Source organism: Dipodomys spectabilis, unplaced genomic scaffold (assembly GCF_019054845.1).
Source record: "Dipodomys spectabilis isolate Male_0828 unplaced genomic scaffold, ASM1905484v1 ptg000147l, whole genome shotgun sequence".
In the NCBI taxonomy this organism is placed as follows: domain Eukaryota; kingdom Metazoa; phylum Chordata; class Mammalia; order Rodentia; family Heteromyidae; genus Dipodomys; species Dipodomys spectabilis.
In genome coordinates this window covers 6171256-6195546 of record NW_024870824.1, presented here as the reverse complement: position 1 = coordinate 6195546, position 24291 = coordinate 6171256, and the positions used below count along the sequence as shown (strand labels likewise).

The 24291-nt window shown below is 39.6% G+C and overlaps 1 protein-coding gene, 1 long non-coding RNA gene and 1 pseudogene across 4 annotated transcripts in view; 1 reads left to right on the top strand and 2 right to left on the bottom strand.

Annotated features, from left to right (window-relative positions):
• Sil1 (SIL1 nucleotide exchange factor) overlaps window positions 1–24291 on the top strand; it is a 265209-nt gene that overhangs the window by 107948 nt on the left and 132970 nt on the right. The window lies entirely within an intron of this gene.
• Window positions 11299–12260, bottom strand: LOC122118128. The gene is made up of 2 exons (XR_006149292.1): window positions 12084–12260; window positions 11299–11439 (listed from the first exon to the last, which is right to left on the bottom strand). It is a non-coding gene; the product is annotated as an uncharacterized LOC122118128 (long non-coding RNA).
• LOC122118127 lies at window positions 12313–12860 on the bottom strand (annotated as a pseudogene).

The following is a 24291-nucleotide window of genomic DNA, read 5'->3' as shown; positions in this document are numbered from 1 at the left end:
AATATAAATAAATTCTGCCTGTTTTATCCCTCTATCTAAGCACCAATCATTATGGCAATATGTTTTTGGATTGTAATCTTATCTCTGTGCTTACTGTTTGATCATCTAGAAGAAAGAAAAATAAGCTCAAACCCAGATCTGCAATAATTTATTATTTTTTTTCCATTTTATGTGCTCTTGCAGAAAGCAGGTATTTTGTTTGCTTTTCTTGAATGCAAAGGTACATGTGCTTTTTTTTTTAATGACATATATGGCTCTCCCTGTCATGCTAATAGCAGGGTTTGTAGAAGAAAGCCTTTATCATTGGGAGCATGTGAGTCGTAGTTTTTATTTTTGCATTGAAGTTAGCTGTCTAAGGGAGTGGGGGGAGTATAATGTCTTGTATTCTAGCATGTACCTTCTTTTATAAGCATTTATTCATAAAAGATCATATTTTCTAAGTTAAAAAAATCAATGCTAAAAATGTTCTCTGTATTTTAACTCAGTGGCTAAAGTGTACTGCTTTTTGCTATTGATTTACAAATTTTATTGTCAGACCCTTGGGACATATATGGATTACTCAGTATAGTAATAAATGGCTGGGCTCTGAATTATGTACTGTATGAAGAGGGAGTTCATAAGCTATTTCTCTATGGGTTATTTTAGGCGAAGAATAGTGAACTGTCATTTCTCTTTTTTACATTTGACTAAACAAAAAGGTGGAGAATGTTGGTGGGAGGGGAAAATATTTGGCTTAAAGAAAATCATAACTGAAAGCTTGTGATTGCAAAACCTTGAAATGGACAGATTGTAGGCATGGATTGGGAGGGCTAGGAATGTCTGGGATAGAATAGAAAGAATCTGCTGAAAATCAACCACTCTGTTGTGTGCTCATGCTAGAACCCTACTGGAGAGAAGACTAGCTTCTCCTTTGTGGGTTGCTGAGGCCAGAGTCCTAAACCAGCCTTCCTTCTTCTGCTTCCTTCTCCATCTCCAGCCCCTTGTGCTGATGGATGTGCAAACCCTTTACAGATGGCTTGGCACCGCTTGGCTTGCAGAGATCATCTGTCTCTTTTGAGGGAGCAACTTCATGCTTGTAGCTTCTTTTCCCTTCACAGAGAGAAATTGTCTTGTGCTGCCTTCTGCCTTCTGATGGAAGTGTTTACCTTCCCCAGGGAAAGGCACTATTCTTTGGGGCTAATGTCTACTGGTGTTCCTCACCTCTTGTAGGAGCAAAGCCTGGACTCAAGGGTGGACCAGAGGAGGCCATTGGAGCATACACAATTGCCACCAGGGCAGCCATCTGCCAGTGTCTCAGCTCACAGCCTGCCTGTGAGCAGGCTGCCAGGAGGGAGTGTCTGCACTCCAGGACCTGCATACATTATGCAGAGCCCATTCCCCTAAATGAGCTTCCTAAGTGTATGTAATTCCTATTCTTGTATGGCCTGCCTCAGGGCACTGTTCAAAATCTCCCTTAATTATGCTTCCAGTGCTGAGCTTTTAGAGTTTCTGATTTTTATTTATTCTTTTTAAGAGGGATTTTTCTGCTTATCTGGTACTGAGGAATCAAACCCAGGGCCTCATGCATGTGAGGCAAGCAGTCTACCACTGAGCCACCTTCCCAGCCCGGGGGATAGATTTCTAAAGTTGCAGTGAGGAATTAATTTATGATTATGGGAATTTTTGCTTCTTACAGGGAAATTATCAACACTGCAATGATACAGTTTCATGGCAGTGGTACTTTTACTCGATCCAGAGTCACAGCCTAGCCCCTTTGGTTTACTAATTTCTTCTGGAATGGGTCTTCTTTCATTTGAGGAGATCACTCTAGCAATGGAATGAAATCTTTACTTCCAATTAAGACCACCACCTTTTCTACATGTCACCCTTCTCTTCTCCACCTTCCCTTCCTGAGATGGAAGAGGTTTTCACATGCAGTTTAGTAAAAAGGAGATTTATAATCTGACTCAGTTCTCGCCCACACTTCAAGGACTCCTGCCATCCAGTAAATTTTGGCAGGCAGGCTGTGTGTGTGAAGAGCAAGTGCTATTTCCCTATCCCTACACTGCTTCCTTCATTGTGTATGCTTCTTGGGTGGAGTTTGGGGTGTCCAGCCTCTCATTTCCTATCCTCTCCACCCAAGCAAGTTTTTCTTCTCCTTAAAAGTTGGTCTCTAGTAGTTTGACTGTCTTGTACCTCCCAGATATGTGATAGATATACTTATGGGGAGAGTTTAAGTCCTAAGGTGTTTGAGTGCTTGCTATGTGCCTTACCACTACGTTGGCTTCAGCTACATGACCTGTCAACAGGTTTTGGAGCTTTCACAGGTTTGTAGCAATCACATGATCTGCTGTGGGGCTGTGTTTATTTATTGTCCTTTGGAATAAATTTTCTAGTAGCCTATATATGTTGACAGGAGTCTTTTCTCTGTCCTTGTTTCCCTTGAACTTGTACTGGCGCTCTCATACATTCTGTGTATTCCATTCTAAACATGGTTCATGATGACTTAGGGGAGGGGAGTGAGGACTTGCACCAGAAGTGCAGTGCTGCTAATTTCATTCTCCACACACTGTCTCTGAGTCAAGCACAGTCCTCTGTGCCTATGTTTAGTACTGCTGGGTTGCTGGACTCTCCTGGCAAAAATTAGGCTAATGTCTTCAACGACTGCATTAGCTAGTGAAATGAGGTTCTAAATTGCCGTTACTACACCAAGTCTCTCTCCAAGGTATCACCTTGTTCTGGCTTTTATTATTCAAATTCATTCTCTGCTGATTCTCTGCAGACTGGCAGGCTGGTTCAGTATGGCACATTATACTAGCTGAAAGCCAAGATCACCTTTTAAGCAAAGGCAAACGATGAATGTTGTGCAGAGTCAGTATTAATCTATGAGATTATTCTAATCTAATTCCTGTGTGATAGCTAGAGATAAAGAACCTGGTCTGAGATGGGGAGGAAGGACTCTCCTCCTAAAGCAGTGTTATTGCATTGGTGGTATCTGTTTTCACTTTCTTCCTTCTTTTTGTGTTTATGAATAAACACCTCGATATATGCTTAACAGAGTATTGAAAATTCTGGGGTGGGAGAGAAAAGATCAATAAGATCTTAAAAAGCTCTAGTCCTGAGATTTCTGTCTTGAGTGTGTGTGTGGCAGAGGGAAGAGTGTAAGAGGAAGGTTGTATCTGCCTGCATTTTATATTGAAAGAGGAGCCAGTTTGCATCAAATGTTTGGGTTGTTGAGAATTTGGCTCTCTCATGCTTGTTTTCAAAATGGTTTTTTTACCCCCTGCTGAAAGAGTAATGTGGTTCAAAGCAGAAAACCTGGGAAACAGAGCACAAAGGAAAACAGTAACGAAAACAAAAAAATCATCTGAATTCCACTATGCAGATATAAAATTAACATTATGGCTATGTTCTTCCAGTTGTTGTTACAAAAAGTGCTGTCATACTGTACTTACTATTTTAAGACAGATATTTTTGTTTTAGGAATGGAGAACACTGAAAGTTAGAACCTCTGCCATATGATGAGGCAAACAGTGTACATGTTGTGGGTACAGTATGAACACAACAAATTATACTGACTTGCTTATTTTGGGGGATTTTAGGTAACTTCCAGTTTTTCACTGTTGCAAATAATTTTTCAGTGAATATTCTTGTATATGTTTTTATTTATCCTCTATGTTCCTAGAAAGGATTTGCCAGTGTAGAAGTTCTTGTCCTTTCTGATTCTTTTTCCCAGCATCTCAGCAAGTCGACCTCTCTTCTGGAATGTTTGGTGTCCCTAGTAGTTGAGTCTCTCCTCTGTACCTCACATCAAATACCTTGGGATTTACTGTCTGTTGGTCCTGGTCTTTGACCAGGAAATGACTAGTTTCAAGTAAACAAGGTAGCAAATGTAGAATATATGTTTTCATTGTTTTGTGTCAAGATAAAAGGTCCCAAGAACAAAGACATCATTATCAACCTCTTTTCAGAGTAAGCAGTTATTGAGTGCTTTGCTTACCTGTGTCCAAGTCAGGGCCCAAATGGAGGAGACTCTCTCTTGATAGACCTGATATAACTAACTGGACTACAGAGTTAAAGAGGAAATAACCCACAAATGCTGTTGTTGGGGGAACAGAAAGGCTGGTATTCTTTTTTTCTCCTTCTCTCCCTCTTTTCTCCCCCCTAGGGAAGGGGAGTTGAACTCAGGGACTTGTTGGGCAAGTACTCTACTATTTGAGCCACACCACTAGTCCTTTATAGGGTTTTGTGTGTGCGTATGCGTGCGCGCGCAAGTGTGAATATGTGTGCATGCACACATGCATCAGTACTGGAGCTTGGACTCAAGAAGACCTGAGTGGTCCTTTAGCTTTTTTACTCAACGTTGGTGCTCTACCATTTGAGCCACAGCTCCACTTCTGGCTTTTTGGTGGTTAATTGGAGAAAAAAGTATTACCAAAGCCAGGCTATAATGGCTCCTGCCCATAATCCTAGCTACTCTGAAGGCTGAGATCTGAGGATCAAGGTTTAAAGCCAGCCCAGGAAGTCCATGAGACTCTTATCTCTAATAAACTATTCAAAAAAAGCTTGTAGTGGTGCTGTGGCTCAAGTAGTAGAATGCTAGCCTTTAGCAAAAGAAGCTCAGGGATAGCACCCATCCTCAGAGTTCGAGTATCAAGATCAGCAAAAAATAAATAAAAAGTCTCACCAACTTTCCTGCTTGGGCTGGCTTTGAATTTTGAGTCTCAGATGTTAGCCTTTTAAGTAGCTAGAATTATAGGTGTTGGCCACTGGCAACCTTGTAGGTGTTAGCCTCGGCTCTCTTTGCCTGCCTGGGCTAGCCTCAGACTTTCTGTTCTCCTGCTTCCTCAAGTAGCTGGGATTACAGATGGGTATCACCACTTCTGGCTTTTTTTTTCCCTTTTCCTCTTTTCTCCTTCTCCCTCCTCCTCCCCCACCCCCCTGCTATTTCCCTCCTCTTTCTCTAGGTCATGCTTGGAATCAAACCCAGGGCCTTGTTCAGGCTAAGCAAGTGATCTACAACTGAACTTTATCCCTACCCAGTAGGCTGGCCTTGAATTTACTGTGTGTCCCAGGCTAACTTTAACTTCTGATCCTCTTGATTCTTAGTCTCCTGAGTCCTGGGATTGTAGTTGTTTACCATTACATCCAACTGTGTTAAAGGAAATTATGGTATTAATAGGTAAAGTTCATTAACTACACAGGTCAACAAATAATAAATATCTAGTTGTACAGATAGTAAGTATACAGAGGCTCAGAATTTTTAGTCATTAGTGCTTTGAAGACTGTATTCATTCATTATGAGATTAGTAAGATAATTTCAGAGAGAAGGCATTATTTATGACTTAAAAAGAGCTGGCATTTGATGAGATGAATGGAGAAGGTTTCCATGTGGGACAAACAGCTTTCCAAAGGTTGATAGCAATAATGACTATCTAATGATGGCCATCATATGTATAGCAATACAGGAACAGACTTGGGTTGAGAACTGTAGACAGACAAGGGAGAAGTAAGCTTGTATATTAACTAAGCTTGTATATTAGCTTCTGAGAGTAATAGGATCTAGAACAGTAGTAGTTGCATAGTGGGTAAGAACAAAAACCTTGCTCCCTTTGCTTCTGATTAAAGGGCAGGTAAGATCTTCCCCTCCCATGCTATAGTACTCCCAGATTCTTTTGTTGTTCTCTATTATGTTTTATGCCTACAGTGATCTCATCTAGTCTAATAACAGTACATTTCATCTATATGTGATAACTCCAAGTTCTTTTTCTATTTCCTTTCTCCTTTTTTTCCTTTAATCTCCAAGACTGTCTTTTCTGAATTCTAGATCTGTTGACCTAGTAGTTGATCTCTGCTTGGTTGAGCATCTCAGATTTAATGTGTCTAAAATTGAGTTTTGTAACTTTTTGCAGCCTCAGTTAATGGCAACTTTATCCTTCAATTACTCAGGTCAAATTTTGCAGCCATTCTTGACTCAATTCTTTTTCTAACACCCTACATTCTATTCTTTTCTGAAAGCTTGGTTTTGAAATATTTCCTGAATTTGATGACTACTCATCACCCAGTATTGATGCCATTATCTCTCATTTGGATTATTTTAGTGTAGACCCTTAGTAATCTCTCTCCTCATTGCCTACAGTCAATTCTTAACACAGCAGCCAGTGACATGTATTCCTGTGCTCAAAAATATCCTTTGATGTTCCTTCTTATATAGTAAAAATCGGTTCCATGGCTGAAATAACCCTAAATATAGCTCACCATTACTTCTCTAATTTTAGTTGTTAATGTTCTCCCTTCTATTCCTTTTCCTATACCCTCGCCTAGATAGCTTTGTGCCTGGCTCCCTCATTTCTCTTAGGTCTTCGCTCAGAAATGACCTCCTCTTCCAGTCTCAGAAGCTGGACTAATTTAAGTAACAAAATAAGATAGTTGTGTTAGGTAGTTATCTATTGTTATAACAAAATGCCTAAGTATATACATATATATGTATATGTTTATATATAATATTTATGTTACATAAAATATATATTTTCACAGTTTCAGAGGTTCAAGGGCAAAGCTCCAGCATAAGTTTTACTCTGATAAGGACCTCATGTTGAGTGGTACCACAGTGATGGAAATATGTGTGAAAGGAAGAGATCACATGGAAAGACAAAGCCAAGAAGCAGAAGGGAGCCTGGCTTGCACTTTTATAATAACCATCTTGAAGGAACTAACAAGAATCCCAAGAGAAAAACATTTAGTCATTCTGAGGGCAGTGGCATAATGATATAGTAACTTCTCATTAGGCCCCCACATCTTAAAGGTCTTATCACCACTCAGCATTATCACTGGGAACCAAGCTTCCAACAATGGATCTTTGGGAGACATTATTAAACTATATCCAAACAGTAGCAGTACTCTGGATTATAAGCCAAAGTATAATACACATCTACATGAGTCCAAATTTATACAAATAAATGATTGAATAAATAATTGGAGAAGAGGTCTTTCATACAGAAGAAATCCAATAATATATATATTCTCTGCTCCAGGAAATTTAGTTTATATCTTTTTGAATATGGGCTAGACTTAGTGATTTACTTCTATAGAATAGATCCAGGTAGGAGCAGTTAGGAGCTACCAGATTTCTACCTGGATCATTACCAGTGTTGTCATATGGATATATTTGTCCTCTGTTATGAAGAGAGACAAGGGCACTTCAACTCTGTGGCATTATTTCTCAAAACCAGTAATCAGGCTGGGCACCAGTGTCTCACACCTGTAATCCTAGTTACTCAGGAGTCTAAAATCTGAGAATCATGGTTCAAACCTAGCTGAGGTAGGAAAGTTCATAAGACGCTTATCTTCAAGTAGTCACCAAAAAAAGCTGAAAGTGGATCTGTGGCTTAAGTCTGGTAGAGAGCTAGCCTTGAGCAAAAGAGTTCAGGGACAACACCCAGGCCCTGAGTTCAAGTGTGAGGACTGGCACCAAATAAAAACAACAACAACAATGTCCATGCTGGGCTCTGGTGGCTCATGCCTATAATTTAGCTACTCAGGAGGCTGAAATTTGAGAATCATGGTTTGGAGCCAACTGAGACAGACAAAACTGAGAAACTCTTATCTCCAATTAACCAGCAAAAACCAGAAGTGGAGGTGTTACACAAGTGGTAGCTGTGAGTGAAAAAGCCAAGAGTGTTAGGTCCTGAGTTTAAGCTCCAGTATCAGTGGCACCACCACCACTACCTCAGCAACATTAACTTCTTAATTACCCTAACCTAAACATGAGAACAACATGAAACCAAAGTGAAAGCTACACTACAAATAACAGTACTAGATTGTCATTGTCATGATAAATGAAGAAAGGCTGAAAACTACCATAGGCCAAAAAAGACCTGACATCTGAAAAAGACATTGAGGCATTCTGAATTAGAGGCTAGAACAGAAAGAGCACTTTTATAGAAAAGCTGATAAAACAAGAGAATCTGCAGTTCAGTTAATAGTAACATGCCAATATTATCATCTGCTTAGTTTTTTTTTTTTTTTGTTCTTGGTGGTGGTGGTGATGGTTGTAGAGCTTTAAACTCAGGGCCTGGGTGCTAAATTTTTGCTCTACCAAAGTGGTAGTCTACCACTTTGAGCCACAGCTCCACTTCTTGTTTTCTGGTGGTTAATTGGAAATAAGTCTTTTTTAAAAATTTTTTCAAATTTTTTATTGTGATTAAGTGGTTACATAATTTCCCAAATTTTACAGCATTGTGGGATAGTGAAGCTTAGTTAAAGTCACAAACACATTCTAACTTTCATGGAGCAAATTGTCTATCGTGGTCTGTAACATGTATGAGTTCTGTGAGCTTTGCAATACAGTTATTTCTTCCACACTGGGTGATACGTACATTTCTTTTGTTTTGCATAGCATCAGATGCTCCCTCTTTCCCACTTGTTTCCTCTCTCCCATCGCTGCCATTGAGTTGCTTAGTTCATTTTGATCAATGTCCAGTGCAGCTGATGGGTCCCACTGTTGTATGTTTTTCCGTGATTCCCTCTAGTTCTGTGTCATCTTCCTGGTTTCCCTCCGGTGTACACATATATACCATACATATGATCAGCAGCATGGGGTTATTTAGTAGTGATTTGACCAGATGAGTGGAAGTCCTTTGTTTCTTAAGTCCTGTTAATTTTGTTGTATCACCTAACATTTTGTTTTTTTGGTCCAGTCGTGGGGCCTGAACTCTGGGCCTGGGCGCTGTCCCTCAGCTCTTCAGCTCAAGGCTAGCACTCTACCACTTGAGCCACAGTGCCACTTCCGGCTTTTTTTCCTGCTTATGTGGTGCTGAGGAATCGAACCCAGGGCCTCAAGCATGCTAGGCGAGCGCTCTACCACTGAGCCACTTTCCCAGCTCACCTAACATTTTGGATTTAACATCCACTTATCAGGGAGACCATGTGCCGTTTGTCTCTTTGCACTTGGCTTACCCTGCTCAATATGATTTCTTCTAGCTCCATCCATTTCCCTGCAAATGCCATTGTTTTGTCCTTTTTAATGGCTGCATAATATTCCATTGTGTATAGATATCACAATTTTTGGATCCATTCATCTGTGGTGGGACATCTGTGTTGTTTCCATATCCTAGCTATTGTGAACAGTGCTGCAATAAACATGGAGGTGCATGAGTCCTTGTATACTGGTTCCTGTTGTTCAGGATAGATGCCCAGGAGTGGTATGACTGGGTCATACGGGAGGTCAATAGCTTTCTGAGGACCCTCCAGACTGCTTTCCAAAGTGGTTGTATAAGTGTACATTCCCACCAGCAGTGTAATAGGGTTTCTCTTTCTCCGCATCCCCTCCAGCATTTGTCATTGGCTGACTTGAGGATGTGGGCCATTCTGACGGGGGTAAGGCCACTTCTGGGTTTTTTCTGCTTATGTGGTGCTAAGGAATAGAACCAGGGCCTCATGCATGCAAGACAAGCCCTCTACCACTGAGCCACCTTCCCAGCCCCCAACATTACTTGTATGATTTTTCTCCTTAGCACTTAGGCATTAATGCTCTGTGTATGTTTGTGTGTGTGTGTGTGTGTATTTTTTTTTTTTTTTTGTCAGTTGTGGGACTTGATCTCCGGGTCTGGGTACTGTCAGCTCTTCAGCTCAAGGCTAGTGCTCTACCACTTGAGCCATAGCACCACTTCTGGTTTTCTTGTGGTTTATTGGAGATGAGTCTCACAGACTGCTGGCTTTGAACTGTGATCCTCAGATCTCAGCCTCCTGAGTAGCTCGGATTACAGATGTGAGCCAGTGGCTGGCTAATGCTGTATATTTTACTTCATTGTCTGTTTCCACATTGGAATGCCATCTTTGAGAGGACAAAGATTTTGGTTTGTCTTTTTCATATTTGTATCTTCAGCTCCAGGGTTGTGCTTGGGCCATAACAGATATTCAATAGATGTTTGTACATCAGTAAAAAAATGATTTCTTCTGTATCATACTACCTTTAAGCATTAAGAAGATTTTGTTTGGTTCTTCATTTCCCTTTTGAGAGTTTCAGTGGTTTCATCTTCTACCTAGAGAAATGACTCTTGCTATTTCTTTGCTTCTTTTGCTCAGCATGAGAATGCAAGTTATGTTCAAGGTGGGTTGTTCATAAATGTTTCCTATGTGTTCACCATGCAACAGAGATCGAAAATAAATAGCGTCATTAATTACTTTCCTGGCAGAAACAGGTCCTCCCAAAGATTGGTTTATGAGAAATACTTTCCTTACAGTTATACCTAAACTGGTGATCCAGGACTAGCTTCCTGTGGGGAGGAGTGCTATCTTGGTTCAACTATGACTGATGTCTACTCTTATGTGGATGGAGAAAGGGAATTAGACTCATTGATATGGAAGAAAAAAGCCAGTAGGGAAAATTACTTAATTATAGTATGGATTGAACTTCTCTACATGACATACACTGAAACCTATAAGTAGAACATAGTAGAGATATATACTGGCTCAACAGATGTTGTCAGTAGAACCTAACAAACCTACTTGACCTCATAGTGAACTAAACTTAGGACAACTTAAAGAAAATCTACCTCTCATAGTGAGTGATAAACATGTGGTTAAAAGCTTAGATTCATCCTCAAACTCCTCAATGAAATATAAATGGAAGGGATCACTACCAAACTCGTTCTATGAAGCCAGTATTATACTCATCCCCAAACCAGATAAGGGCACATCAAGAAAAGAGAACTATAGACCTATCTCCTTGATGAACACAGATGCAAAACTTCTCAAAAAAAAAAAAAAAATGAGCCAGCCGGGCACCAGTGGCTCACGCCTAGCTACTCAGGAGGCTGAGATCGGAGGATTGAGGTTCAAAGCCAGCCCGTGCAGGAAAGTCCATGAGACTCATCCCCAGTTAACCACCAGAAAACCAGAAGTGTGCTGTGGTCCAAGTGGTAGAGCACTTGCTGAAGCGCTGAGGGACAGTGCCCAGGCCTAGAGTTCAAGCCCCACAACCAGCAACAACAACAAAAAAATAAGCTCACAAAAATCAGTGGCTTTTCTTTTTTTTTTTTCCCCCTTGAAGGAGAAAATGTAAACCTGGGTAGGAAGTAACCAAAAGAAAAGTAACCCAAAAGACCACGCGGACAGAAGTTAAGTAGAAAGAAAGATGTATTGCCAGCAGAGCTGACAAGGCCAAGTTCTCATGAGGAAAAGGAGCAAATGGCACCGCCTGGCTCCCTGAAGACCCTTTTTAGATCAGGGTGGAAGTGGGAGGTACCTCACCTACTGCTCAGGTGCTGCCATCAAGGGTGGAGGTTAGGTCTGTGAGGTGGGCGTTTCCTTATACCCCTCACTTCTTTACTTTTACAAGTGCTCCAACATTCAAAAAGCAACATTCCCAGAAGAAGTTTGAAAAAGTTAAGAATCTATAGAATTAGATGTCTTAAAAACAAGAAAAATGTTGGACATTTAAAAATGCCTCATTTAGAGCTCGTGACCTTTTCTGGTGGATGGCTGTGGGGTCTGTTGGGGTCTGCGCCCTCCATCCTGTCGAGATGCTTCAAAGCTTTATTAAAACTGTCTGGGTCCTACTACACCCATGTTTACCAGGAGATCTGGGTAGAGATGGGGTTGATAGCCTTCATCGTGTATAAGATCAGGAGTGCTGATAAAAGAAATAAGGCTTTGAGCCCGGTGCCGATGGCTCACGCTTGTAATCCTAGCTACACAGGAGGCTGAGATCTGAGGATCTCGGTTCCAAGCCAGCTTGGGCAGTAAAGTCCGTGAGACTCTCATCTCCAGTAAACCACTAGCAAACCGGAAGTGACGATGTGGTTCAAGCGGTAGAGCGTTTGCCTTGAGCTGAAGAGCACAGGGACAGCACCCAGGCCCAGAGTTTAAGCCCCACGACCGACCAAAAAAAAAAAAAAGGCTTTGAAAAGTTCCACTTCTGTGCCTTCTCACAGCCATCATTAACCTGCTCCTTTGAAACACCACTCTGCCTGCATGTTTAAGCAAGCTTTGTTAGATGGGAATATGGAACATCGCTATACTTATACTTGTATTTTATATGGCATGAATAAACTGTGTCTGTGAGAGGCAAAAAAAAAAAAAAAAAAAATCTTCATTTAAACAAGTCCTGAGTTGAATTCATGTTTGAAAAGAAATATCCTGAACTTGGACTTGAGTGGTGAAGGTTTCCAGGTACTCTATGAATGACAAGACACATGCCAGCCAATTCTGGCATCTGTCCTGTTTGGTTTGTGGTAATTTTATAAATAGCTCTTAAGCCCACAACTCTTTGTTTTCTGTAATAGGCTATTTAATGCTTTCTAAATGGAGTAAATACTCCCTGAATGATTACATATTCAAGTATTTGTTCCCTATAGAGAAACCAAGTATGATGGGAATCAGTGGTTTAGCAATGCAGCTGTGGATCTCTGGGTGGCTCTGGAAGATGTAAGTTATTTATTGGCTCTGTACTGGCTGTGCCCAGAGGTAATCATCCAGCATCACCATGAAGACAGTGTGAACCCCAGCAGCTGCTCAATGGGTTTAAACCGACACTCATCAGCTTCCAGCTCTTCTACTAAACCCACAAGTTTTTCCATCCCAGCAACTTGCTGATCTCATGCTTCACCTGTTTAAGCATGGATACAACTTGATAACTGAATACAGACTTACAGAGGCATCTCTCAGAGCCATCTTCTAACATATGTCCAGCTCCTTTGGGGAAGATGAAAAGGGCTTTCCATGGTAGGGCAAGGTCTAAGACACTGAAACCAGATCCAGTGACAGAATTTCTGCTGACCCCACCAGCTGAGGATGATGATGAAGAGGCAGCCATTTCCTCTAGTAAAATTCTCACTTCACTCAGTGCCTTCAGTCTTACAGCTCCATCTCCAGAGCCAGGCAGAGCTGTCAAATAGCTTTTCAAAAATGAGAAGATTGAAACTAAAGTCAGGAAAGCAGCTCCCTCTGCATTAACCTAAAAAAAAAACCCAAAAAACCCAAAAACAAAAACAAAAAAACAAAACAAAAAAACTAGGAATTAACCAAAGATGTAGAAGACCCATATAATGAAAACTTTAAATATTTCAAAAAGGAAATGGAAAAACATTTAAGGAAATGTAAAGATCTTCCATGTTCCTGGATTGGAAGAATTAGTATCATGAAAATGGCAATACTGCCAAAAGCAGCTTACAAATTCAATACAATACTTGTCAAAATTCCAACAACATTTTCAATGAGATAGAAAAAGCAATCCAAAAATTCATATGGAATAAAAAAAAGATCCCAACTAGCAAAAGCAACCCTTACTGGACAGAATAGTGTTGGATTCTATTACAAAGCTGTAGTAATGAAAACAGCTTGGTACTGGCACAAAATGGACCAGTTGAACAGAATAAAAACCAGAAATGAACCCACAGACCTATACCCATCTAATATTTAATAAGGGAGCCAAAATATAGGATGGGGAGGAAGACAGACTCTCAACAAATGGTACTGGCAAAACCGGATATCCCCATGTAGAAAACTGGAATTAGATTCTCATATATGACCTTGCACCAGCATCAATTCAAAATGAATCAAAGACCTCAATGTAAGACTTGAAACCATGAAACTATTATAAAAAAGGATAGGGGAAACACTAGGGTTCCTGAGTACAGGTCGAAACTTGCTAAGTAAAAATCTAGGAACACAAGTCAGGCATTGGTCACTCACACCTGTAATCCTACTCAGGAGACTGAGGTCTGAGGTTTGTGGTTCAAAACCAGCCCTGGCAGAAAAGTGTGTGAGACACTTGTCTCCAGTTAACCACCAGAATACTGGAAGTCGCACTGTGACTCAAGTGGTAGAGCGCTAGCCTTGAGCTGAAGAGCTGACGGACAGCGTGCAGGCCCAGAGTTCAAGCATCGTGACCGAACCCCTCCCCAAGAAAAAAAAATCCAGGAACACAACAAAACAAAGGCTTGATAAATGGGATTTCATCAAACTTAAAAGTTTCTGCACAGCGAAGGGCATAGCTAAGCTAAATAGCCCACAGAGTGGGAGATTTTTACCAGCTATACATCAGACAAGGGCCTAACGTCAAGAATATACTTAGAGTTCAAAAAATTAAATTCTCAAAAATTAAACCCTTAGAGAAACAATCCAATTAATATTTAGAGATTTCTCAGGAGGTGAAGTACAATGTCCAGTAGACACATAAAGAAAATGCTCATCATCTCTTACCATAAAGGAAATGCAAATGAAAACACTGAGATTCTACCTCACTGCAGTTAGAATGGTCACTGTTAAGAAAACAACAACAAATGCAGGCAAAGTTGCTGTTAAAAGGAAACTTTAATACACTGTTGGTGGGAATGTAAGCTTCCTTAACTACTGTAGTAAGCAGTATGGAAGTTCATCAAAAAACTATGAACAGGGCTGGGAATGTGGCTCAGTGGTAGAATGCTTGCCTTGCATGCTTGAGGCCCTGGGTTCGATTCCTCAGCACCACATAAGCAAAAAGAAAAAAAGCTGGAAGTGGCGCTGTGGCTCAAGTGGTAGAGCACTAGCCTTGAGCTGAAGTGCTGAGGGACAGCGCCCAGGCCCAGAGTTCAGGCCCCACGACCGGATCCCCCCCCCCAAAAAAAACAAAAAAAACCCTATAAACATAAAACTACACTATGACCCAGCAATCCCACTCCTGGACATTTTCCAATAGAACACAAATAAGATTACAGCAAAGCTACCAGCACAACCATGTTCATTGCTCCTCAGTGGATGAATGGGTCAAGAAAATGTGGTATATACTCACAGTGGAATTGCACTCATGTATTAGAGTGACACTGTACCATTCATAAGGAAATGGGAAAACTTGGAAAAAATTATATTAAGTGAAGTAAGCCAGATAGATCCAGAGAAATAAAGATTGTACTGGAAGTGGCCCTGTGGTTCAAGTGGTAGGGCACTGGCCTTGAGCTCAGGAACAGTGCTCATGCCCAGAGTTCAAGCCCCACGACCAACCAAAAAAAAAAAAAAAGATTGCATGTTTTTCCTCATATGTAGCAGATAGAATCTGTAAGTAAAGTAAGTAAACATGTTGGATGCAAGTGGTTACAGATGAACTTACTGAAGTATAATAGACTCTATGGAGACTTCAAATAGTAAAATCTTTTGGAAAGACTAGATGAAAACCCAACAAAATCAACACCAGGAAATAGGTACATACAAGAGGGGATTGGTGCCAAGAGGAGAGGGGCAGATTAATAAAGAGGGGAAAAGGGCGAGAATGCAGTCAAGAATTCCTTATATATACCACAAAATTAAGAAAAAAAAAGGTATGAAAATGTTGAAGGAGTGATTAATCAAGAGGCATTGTATTTATAAAGTGCTTTGTTAAATGACATCTTTTTTGTACAACTAAAGACAATACAAATTTCTTTTTAAAAACATGGATTCAAAAATACCTTAGAAAAATATATAGATAATAGCACTGTAATAGGTGAGAGATGAAAAGTGATTTTGTAGGGCCTCAACTGAATATCATGGAGAAGGATCAGTCTCTTCCATCCCCAGTGCTCACGCACAGAGGTCCTGCAGAGTCCAGTGGTATTTTTATGGCGGAAACGATGGATAAATTGTATTGTCAGGTTCAGAAAGTGTGTTAGTCATAAGAAAAGAGATGACCAAACTGAGCTCTGAAGGATTGTGGACTGCACCTATTTAATAGTACCTGCTTTGTTCTGTATTGGAGCAAGATTTATCTGATATTTTAAATTTTTCAGAGGATATACCTACCGAAGAATGAGTCCTACTGATCTGGGGCCTGAATAAAGTCACGGGGATCAATACAACTGTAGGATAGAAAGTATTTTCTTTGTACTAGGCACTCTTCAGTTCCTGTTGTTTTCCTATTCCCCTTATCTTAAATTCAAAGATGTTGCAGTTTTGCTTTCTGTTTTTGGTGGTATGCTTGTAACACTTGTGGAGCTCTCTCAATTCCCTACTGGGCACAGGAATTGGACTGGACTTGAAGTTGAATTTCTTTTGGAGAGAAATAAGCAGGGCATCTGGCATCTCCTTCCATTTTGCTTGTGTTACAGAAGAGGCCAAGAGTCCCTCCCTTTGCAAGTAAAACAGAATGTACTTTCTTAAAACTATTCAGATATCACAGTTGGACTCAATTATCTGCAGAAATAGACATATAAAAGAAAAACTTACAAGGAGAAATGGGTACCAAATAATGAGCTGTCTTTTTGGTAGTTTTATCCTCCATTCTTTTTCAAAGCCATCTAGTTAAGTCTGTGTCTAGAAAAGAAGTGGAGATGATGTAAAAGAAACAAAAGTACTTACAGATTATTGAGGATAAATTTGCAGTGTCAGTGATCATATACTTTGATTTTGTCAGCAGTGCAGTTTGCCCGGGACTTACCAAACTTTATCTCCTTCTTACCAACTTCTCCTATACTGCCAGTGGATATTAAGTACGGAGAGCTTGCCTTAGGAACATCAGCTGTTCTCAGTCTCTATTCCTGCCTTCCTGTTGCTGGAGCCAAACTAGTTGTCTCTAGTCTTATAGCCTATTTTCCCCCATTCTAGGCTTTATTCAGGGCCACTGTATTGCTAATTATAGCCTAAAATAAGTTTCTGCCAGCATAGTGCTTTAAACGCCACCCTATTCATTATCTCATAGTTTATGTAGGTCAGAAGTCCAGACACTGGTTAGCTGGGTCTTCTGTTGAGGACCTTATACTCTGAAACCAGAGTGTTAGCCAAAATGTGTTCCTTTTCAGACTAGGGGAAAATGGACATTCAAGCTCATTCAGGCTGTTGCCGTTAAGTGTTTGCAAACCATTTTTAGAAGTCAAACCTATAAGTTAAAGGTTAAATGCAGTTATCTTTTTAGTTGTTGTCAGTTTTCTAGTTGGTGAGTTGTACCATTTTTGCATACTAAGTATTAAGTGTTTGTAAGTGCCATTTCTCTAGTTTTACCTTCAAAGTATTTATAAACTAATAAGAAATGCTGTGTTTTAACTATAGTTTTACTTTACCTTTCTAATATAATGGGCAAAGTTGAGATCATTTTGTAGGGTTAAAAGTGTTATATTTATTTTTCTATGAACTACCTGCTCATATCTGTGGTTATTTTTCTGTAGGACTGTTTTATTTCTTTATTTTTAAAAAGTTAATGAAATTAAGTTTGTCTATGATATTACTTTCCCCATTTTGTTCTCTTTTTACTTTGCTTATGACTTTTCCCATGCATTTTTACTTTTTTTTTTTTTTTAAATTTCATTTTATTTGAGAACATACTGTACAGAGGGGTTACAATTACCTGGGCAGGATAATGCATACATTTCTTACCAAGCATTGCAGCCTCCTCCTTTGTTTACCCTTCACCTCCCTTCCCAGCCTCCCCCCTCCCCCCCACCCAATCATACCCCCCCCCACACCGACATTGTAAAGCTGGTTTTGACATGACATTTTGTACTTCTCATTGTTGCAGCAGGTCCACCTGAATCCTTAAACGACTTGTTTGTCCCCGTCTCCTCCACATGTTATACTGACATCAAATATAGTGAAAGCGGGGGTTACACTGTGGGGGAGGGACATACAAAGCAACAAAGAAATAATCTTATAAATGCGTTAGAAACACATGCATGAAAGAAACAAAAACATTAAAATACATATTTGAGGGTTCGTTTTCCTAACATCACATTCTCTGACTTTTTCCGCTTGACTCATACCTATACTAGATATTGCAAATAAGGGAAACCATGGGGCCTATGTTTCTTTGGGCCTGGCTTACTTCACTTAATATAATTTTTTCCAAGCCTTTCCATTTCCTAACAAATGGGGCAATGTCATTCTTTCTGATGGAGGCATAGAATTCCATTGTGTATATATACCACATTTTCTTGATCCATTCATCTACTGAGGGGCATCTGGGTTGGTTCCGTATCTTAGCTATGGTAAATAATGCTGCAATAAACATAGTTGTGCGGGTAGCTTTAGTGTGGTCTTTTTTGTAAACATTAGGGTAAATGCCCAAAAGTGGGATTGCTGGGTCATAGGGGAGTTCTATGTGAAGTCTTTTGAGGAACCTCCATACTGCTTTCCAAAGTGGTTGAACAAGTTTACATTCCCACCAACAATGAAGTAAGGTTCCTTTCTGTCCACATCCCCTCCAGCATCTGTTGTTAGAGTTCTTGATTTTTGCTGTTCTAATTGGAGTTAGGTGATATCTCAATGTTGTTTTGATTTGCATTTCTTTTATGGCTAGAGATGTTGAACATTTCTTCATGTGTCTATTGGCCATCCTTCTTTCTTCTTCAGAGAAGCTTCTCTTTAAGTCTCTCGCCCACTTACTTATTGGGCGGTTGTTTCTTTGAGGATTTGTTGTTGGGTGGTTTAATTTTTTGAGTTCCAAGTATATTTTAGATATGAGACCCTTGTCCGTTGTATGGCTAGTAAAGATCTTCTCCCAATCCGTGGGCTTTCTATTGATCTTGCTAGCTATGTCATTTGCCCTGCAGAAGCTCTGCAACCTTATGCAATCCCATTTGTCCAACCTTTCTTTGATTTGTTGTGTTTCCGGGTCTCTATTCAGAAAATTTCGGCCTGAGCCAAGGAGACCCAGGGTTTCTCCTATTCCATCCTGTAATGTTTTCAGAGTGTCTGCTTTGAGTTCAAGGTCTTTGATCCATTTGGAGTTGATTCTGGTGCAGGGTGATATATAAGGATCTAGCTTTAGTTTTCTACATGTAGTTAACCAGTTTTGCCAGCACCATTTACTGAAGAGGCTGTCTGTCTTCCATTCTATTGTTTTAGCTCCCTTATCGAAGATTAGATGGCTATAGGTCTGTAGGTTCATTTCTGGGTTTTCAATTCTATTCCATTGGTCCTGAGGTCTGTTCTTATGCCAATACCAAGCTGTTTTGATTACTATGGCTTTATAGTAGAGTTTGAAGTTTGGTATTGATATTCCTCCAGCAGTGTTCTTTCCGTTGAGGAGTGTTTTTGCTATTCGGGGTCTTTTATTGTTCCATATGAATTTTTGGATTGCCACTTCTATTTCCTTGAAGAATGAGGGTGGAATTTTGATAGGTATTAGGTTGAATTTGTAGATAGCCTTGGGAAGTATTGCCATTTTCACGATGTTAATCTTTCCAATGCAGGAGCATGGGAGGTTTTGCCATTTTTTAAGTTCTGTGTTGATTTCCTTTTTCAAGATTTTAAAGTTTTCATCATAGAGGTCCTTCACTTCTTTAGTTGAGTTAATTCCTAGGTATTTTATTTTTTGTGGGGCTATTACAAATGGAGTTGCTTTCCTAATTTCAGCCACACTTTTCTCATTGTTGGCATACAGAAAAGCCATTGATTTTTGGGGGTTAATTTTATAACCTGCTACTTTGCCAAAGTTTTGAATCAGCTTGAGTAATTTGGGAGTGGAGTCTATGGGATTCTTTAAATACAAGATCATGTCATCTGCACAGAGGGAGAGTTTTATTTCTTCTTTCCCTATTTGGATCCCCTTTATGTCTGCATCTTGTCTTATTGCTGTAGCTAGGCATTCTAATACTAGATTGAAGAGAAGTAGAGAGAGTGGGCATCCTTGTCTTGTTCCTGAGTTAAGAGGAAATGGCTTTAGTTTTTCACCATTGAGTATAATGCTAGCTGTAGGTTTGTCATATACAGCTTTTATTGTATTGAGGAATGTTCCATGGATTCCTAATTTTTCCCAAACCTTCATCATAAAGGGGTGTTGGATCTTGTCGAATGCTTTTTCTGCGTCTATTGAGATAACCATGTGGTTCTTATTCTTGCTCCTGTTGATGTGATGAATAATATTAATTGATTTGCTTATATTGAACCAGCTTTGGATCCCTGAAATGAATCCTGTTTGATCGTGGTGTATGATTTTTTTGGATGAATTGTTGAAGTCGGTTGGCCAAAATTTTGTTGAGAAGTTTTGCATCAATGTTCATCAAAGAAATGGGTCTATAGTTCTCTTTCTTTGATGAGTCCCTGCCTGGTTTTGGGATGAGGGTTATGATGGCTTCATAGAATGTGTTTGGTAGTGAGCTTTCTCTTTCAATTTCATTGAAGAGTTGGAGGAGAATTGGTGTGAGCTCTGCTTTGAAGGCCTTGTAAAATTCCGCTGTAAAACCATCTGGTCCTGGACTTTTCTTAGCTGGGAGGTCTCTTATTGCTGTTTCTATTTCAATGCTTGATATGGGCCTGTTAAGATAGTTTAACTCATCTTGGTTTAGTTTTGGCATGTCAATATTTGCTAGGAAGAGGTCCATTTCTGTCAAGTTCTCAAACTTATTAGCATAAAGTTTTGAGAAGTATTCCCTTATAATGTTCTGAATCTTGGTTGTTTCAGTGGTGATGTTTCCATTCTCATCTCTGAGTTTATTAATTTGGGTGTGTTCTCTTCTTTTTCTGATAAGATTTGCTAAGGGTCTGTCAATTTTGTTAAGTTTTTCGAAGAACCAACTCTTTGTTTTGTTGATTCTTTCTATAGTTTTTTTGGATTCTAATTCATTTAATTCTGATTTAATTTTGATTATTTCTTTCCGTCTACTGGATTGGGGTTTATCTTGCTGCTCTTTTTCAAGGAGGTTTAGATGTGTCATTAAATTGTTAGTTTCAGATCTCTCCAATTTGTTGATGTAGGAGCTCAGAGCTATAAACTTGCCTCTGAGTACTGCCTTTGCTGTGTCCCAGAGGAGCTGGTATTTTGTGTGTTCATTTTTGTTGAATAGCATGAACATTTGAATTTCCTTTCTAATCTCTTCCATGACCCACTCATGATTCAGCAGTGTGTTGTTCAGCCTCCATGTGATACCGGACTTTCTTTGGTGGCTTTTGGTGTTGAGTTCTAATTTTATTCCCTTGTGGTCAGAGAGAATGCAAGGTATAACTTCAATGTTTCTGAATTTAGACAAGTTTGCTTTGTGGCCTAAAATGTGGTCTATTTTAGAAAACGTTCCATGTGCTGCTGAGAAAAACATGTATTCTGGTGCTGCTGGGTGAAATGTTCGGTAGATGTCTGTTAAGTCTAGTTGATCTATGTAGCTGTTTAGATCTGCGGTTTCTCTGTTGAGTTTTTGCCCAGTTGATCTATCTAGTGGGGAGAGTGGTGTGTTAAAATCCCCAACAATTAATGTCTTTGGATCTATATGGGATTTGAGGGAAAGTAGTGTTTCTTTGATAAATTTGGGTGCTCCATTGTTTGGCGAATAGATATTTAGAATTGTAATATCCTCCTGAAGGAGAGATCCTTTAATTAGTATGTAGCGACCTTCTTTATCTCTTCTCACGAATTTTAATTTGAAGTCTATTTTATCTGATATTAGGATTGCAACTCCCGCCTGTTTATGGGGTCCGTTTGCGTGGTAGATTTTGTTCCAGCCTTTAACATTGAAAATGTGTTTGTTTTTACGGGCAAGATGTGACTCCTGCAGGCAGCAGATAGAAGGGTCTTGTTTTTTAATCCAACTAGACAGTCTATGTCGCTTAATTGGAGAGTTCAGTCCGTTAACATTAAGAGATAGGACTGAGAGGTATTTGGGAGTTCCTGCCATGTTATCTACCTTCTTGGGGGCTGCGAAAACTGGGTTCTTCCTATGGTTCTTGGATTCTCAGTTTGGGTGCAGTTTCTTGGCCTTTATTGGGGTCTTGTTGGTTTTCTATGTGTAGGACATCTTTAAGAATCTTTTGTAGGGCTGGTTTGGTGGAGATGTATTGTTTCAATTTTTCTTTGCTATGGAAGGTTTTTATTTGGCCTTCAGTTATGAAGGAGAGTTTAGCTGGGTACAGTATTCTTGGTTGATAGTTGTTTGTTTTTAGGGCATGGCATACATCATTCCAGGCTCTTCTTGCTTTGATTGTCTCTGCTGAGAAATCTGAGGTGATTCTAATTGGTTTCCCTTTATAGGTGATTACCCTTTTCTCCTTGACAGCTTTAAGGATCTTTTCCTTGTTCTGTGTTGATCCTGTGTGGATTATAATGTGGCGGTGGGATGTCCTATTCTGGTCTGGTCTATTTGGGGTTCTAAAGGCTTCTTGTATCTGGACAGGCCTATCTTTTTGCATGTTTGGGAAGTTCTCTGCTAGGATCCTGTTAAACAAATTTCCTAGACCATTAACTTCTGTTTCTAGGTGCTCCTCTACACCCATTATCCTTAGATTAGGCCTTCTGATGGTGTCTTCCAGGTGTTGGATAGATCTATCATATTTCTTGGACTTGTCTTGGATGGTTGTATGTTCTTTCTCTATAATATCTAGGCTGTCTTCAATCCCTGAGATTCGATCTTCTGCATGGTCTAACCTGCTGTCAAGACTCTCTACTTTGTTTTTTATCTCTTTTCCTTCTAGTTGGTCAGCTTTGATGGCTTCAAGTTCTTTGTTGAAGCTCTGTTTTAGGTCTTGTATGAATTTCTTTACTTCCTTAATTTGGTGTTCAGTGTTTGTCCTCAAATCACTTAGTTGATTGGTTATGGTTTCTTTGGGCTCCCATTCCTTCTGTTGGGTTCCATTCAGCATTCCCTTTGTGGTCTCCCTGACTTCCTTCAGCTCTTTGTTAATGGATTCCATGAATGCCTTTAGTGATCTTTGTGTGTTCTCTACCTGGTCTCTCAATTCCTGTATTACTCTTTGATTAGCTTCCTCCCGTTCGTGGGATTCCTGCAGATCTCTTTGAGTGTTCTCAGCCTGCTCACGCCATTCCTCCCTTTCTCTTTGAGTATTCTCAAGTTGTTCACGCAAATCCTGTATCAGTTTTTGAGTAGCTTCCTCACGCTTATGATATTCCTGTATAAACTTCTGGGATGCCTCCTCTCTCTCCCTATCACGCTCATACAGAGTCCTTTGTACGTTGTCAAACTTCTCATTTATCATGTTTGCCAGCAGTGTTTGTAGAGCTATTTGGGAACTCTCCTCTGGATTATTCATTATCTGTTCTAACCCCTGATTATCAAGATTGGGAATTGAGATACCTGAATTTGCCATTTTTCTTGTGTTTTTCCGGCTTACTCTGCCCATTTGAGATGAAGATAGCACCAGTTTTGTGCTGGAACACTATCTTAAGGCAACCATCAACCAGAGTTTGCATTTGTACGTCAATAGTCTATAGATACAATCTAGTTCAACAGATACATCTATTCGACATCAAACAACTATATGTTAAAGGACTTCGAACCGCAGAGAAGAATTTGGAAAACCAGAAATTATTAGGGTTAGGGAGAGATGTGGGTAAAAAATAGGAATAGATTGGTGTGGGGAGGCACAGGGAGAGTTAACTCTGTCCTAATCACAATGCAGGAGATAGGTTGGGTAGGATGCAAGTAGAGAGAGAGAGAAAAAGAAGAAAGGGAAAGGGGAATGAAAAGAGACCAGAAAAAAAATAGAAACGTAAAAATTAATGTTATTATAGAGATCAAAAGACCATCTATTTAGAGAGGAATGTGAATATGTTGAGAGAAAGGGAGGGACATAGAGGAGATGTGAAAAACTTTAAAAAAATGCTTAAAATATTATATAGGTATAAAGAGGTAGTACTGCTATTAATGAATTTAAGTCTCAGAGGTTTTGAATTGAGTAATAAGTTTGTGGATTAAGTGTGTACACAATGGGGGATAGGGTCTACTAGTTAACTATGGGTTTATCTGAGGATGTGCAGGACAAGAGTTAAGTCACATAAAGAAGAACAAAAGGAAAAGGTGGAAAGGATCGGAAAGTGAGAAGAAAAGATCAGAAGTTCAGTAGAGCTAGACAAAAAACAAAAAGATAATTAAGAATGAAAGAAAAAGAGAAAGAAGACAAGAAAAGAAAGGAAAACACACATTCACGTATTCCTAAAATAAAAATTATAAGAGGAGAAAAAAAAAAGTTACTGGAAAACAATTATTTTTTCAGAAGAGGCAAAAATTAAAGATTAATAAAAGTTTTAGAAAAGGAAAAAAAATTTTTTATATATATAAGGTAACAAAAAAACGAAAAAAAAAAAAAACAAAACAAAAAAAAAGAAAAAAGAAAAGAAGAAGAAGAAAAAAAAAGTTCTTTGATTTTTTTTTTGGGGGGGGGGGGGGAGGGGTAGGAAGAGTCCTGTATCTCCCTTTTGTCTGTAACCAGAGTCTGGTTGGAGTCTCTGGTCAGCTTGAGGTCCTGTGGCTTGATTGGTTTCTTAAGTCAGTTTGTTGGAACAGGCAGAAAAATGCTCTGCTTTACCCAAGATTTTGAGATCCCCCTCCCAGGTTAGTTTACTGGGAGGATGATCTGCTTTGAGAATCACAAAAGAGGGGGATGCAGTGATGAGGCTAGGTTCTGGGTAGAGTTGAGGCCTTT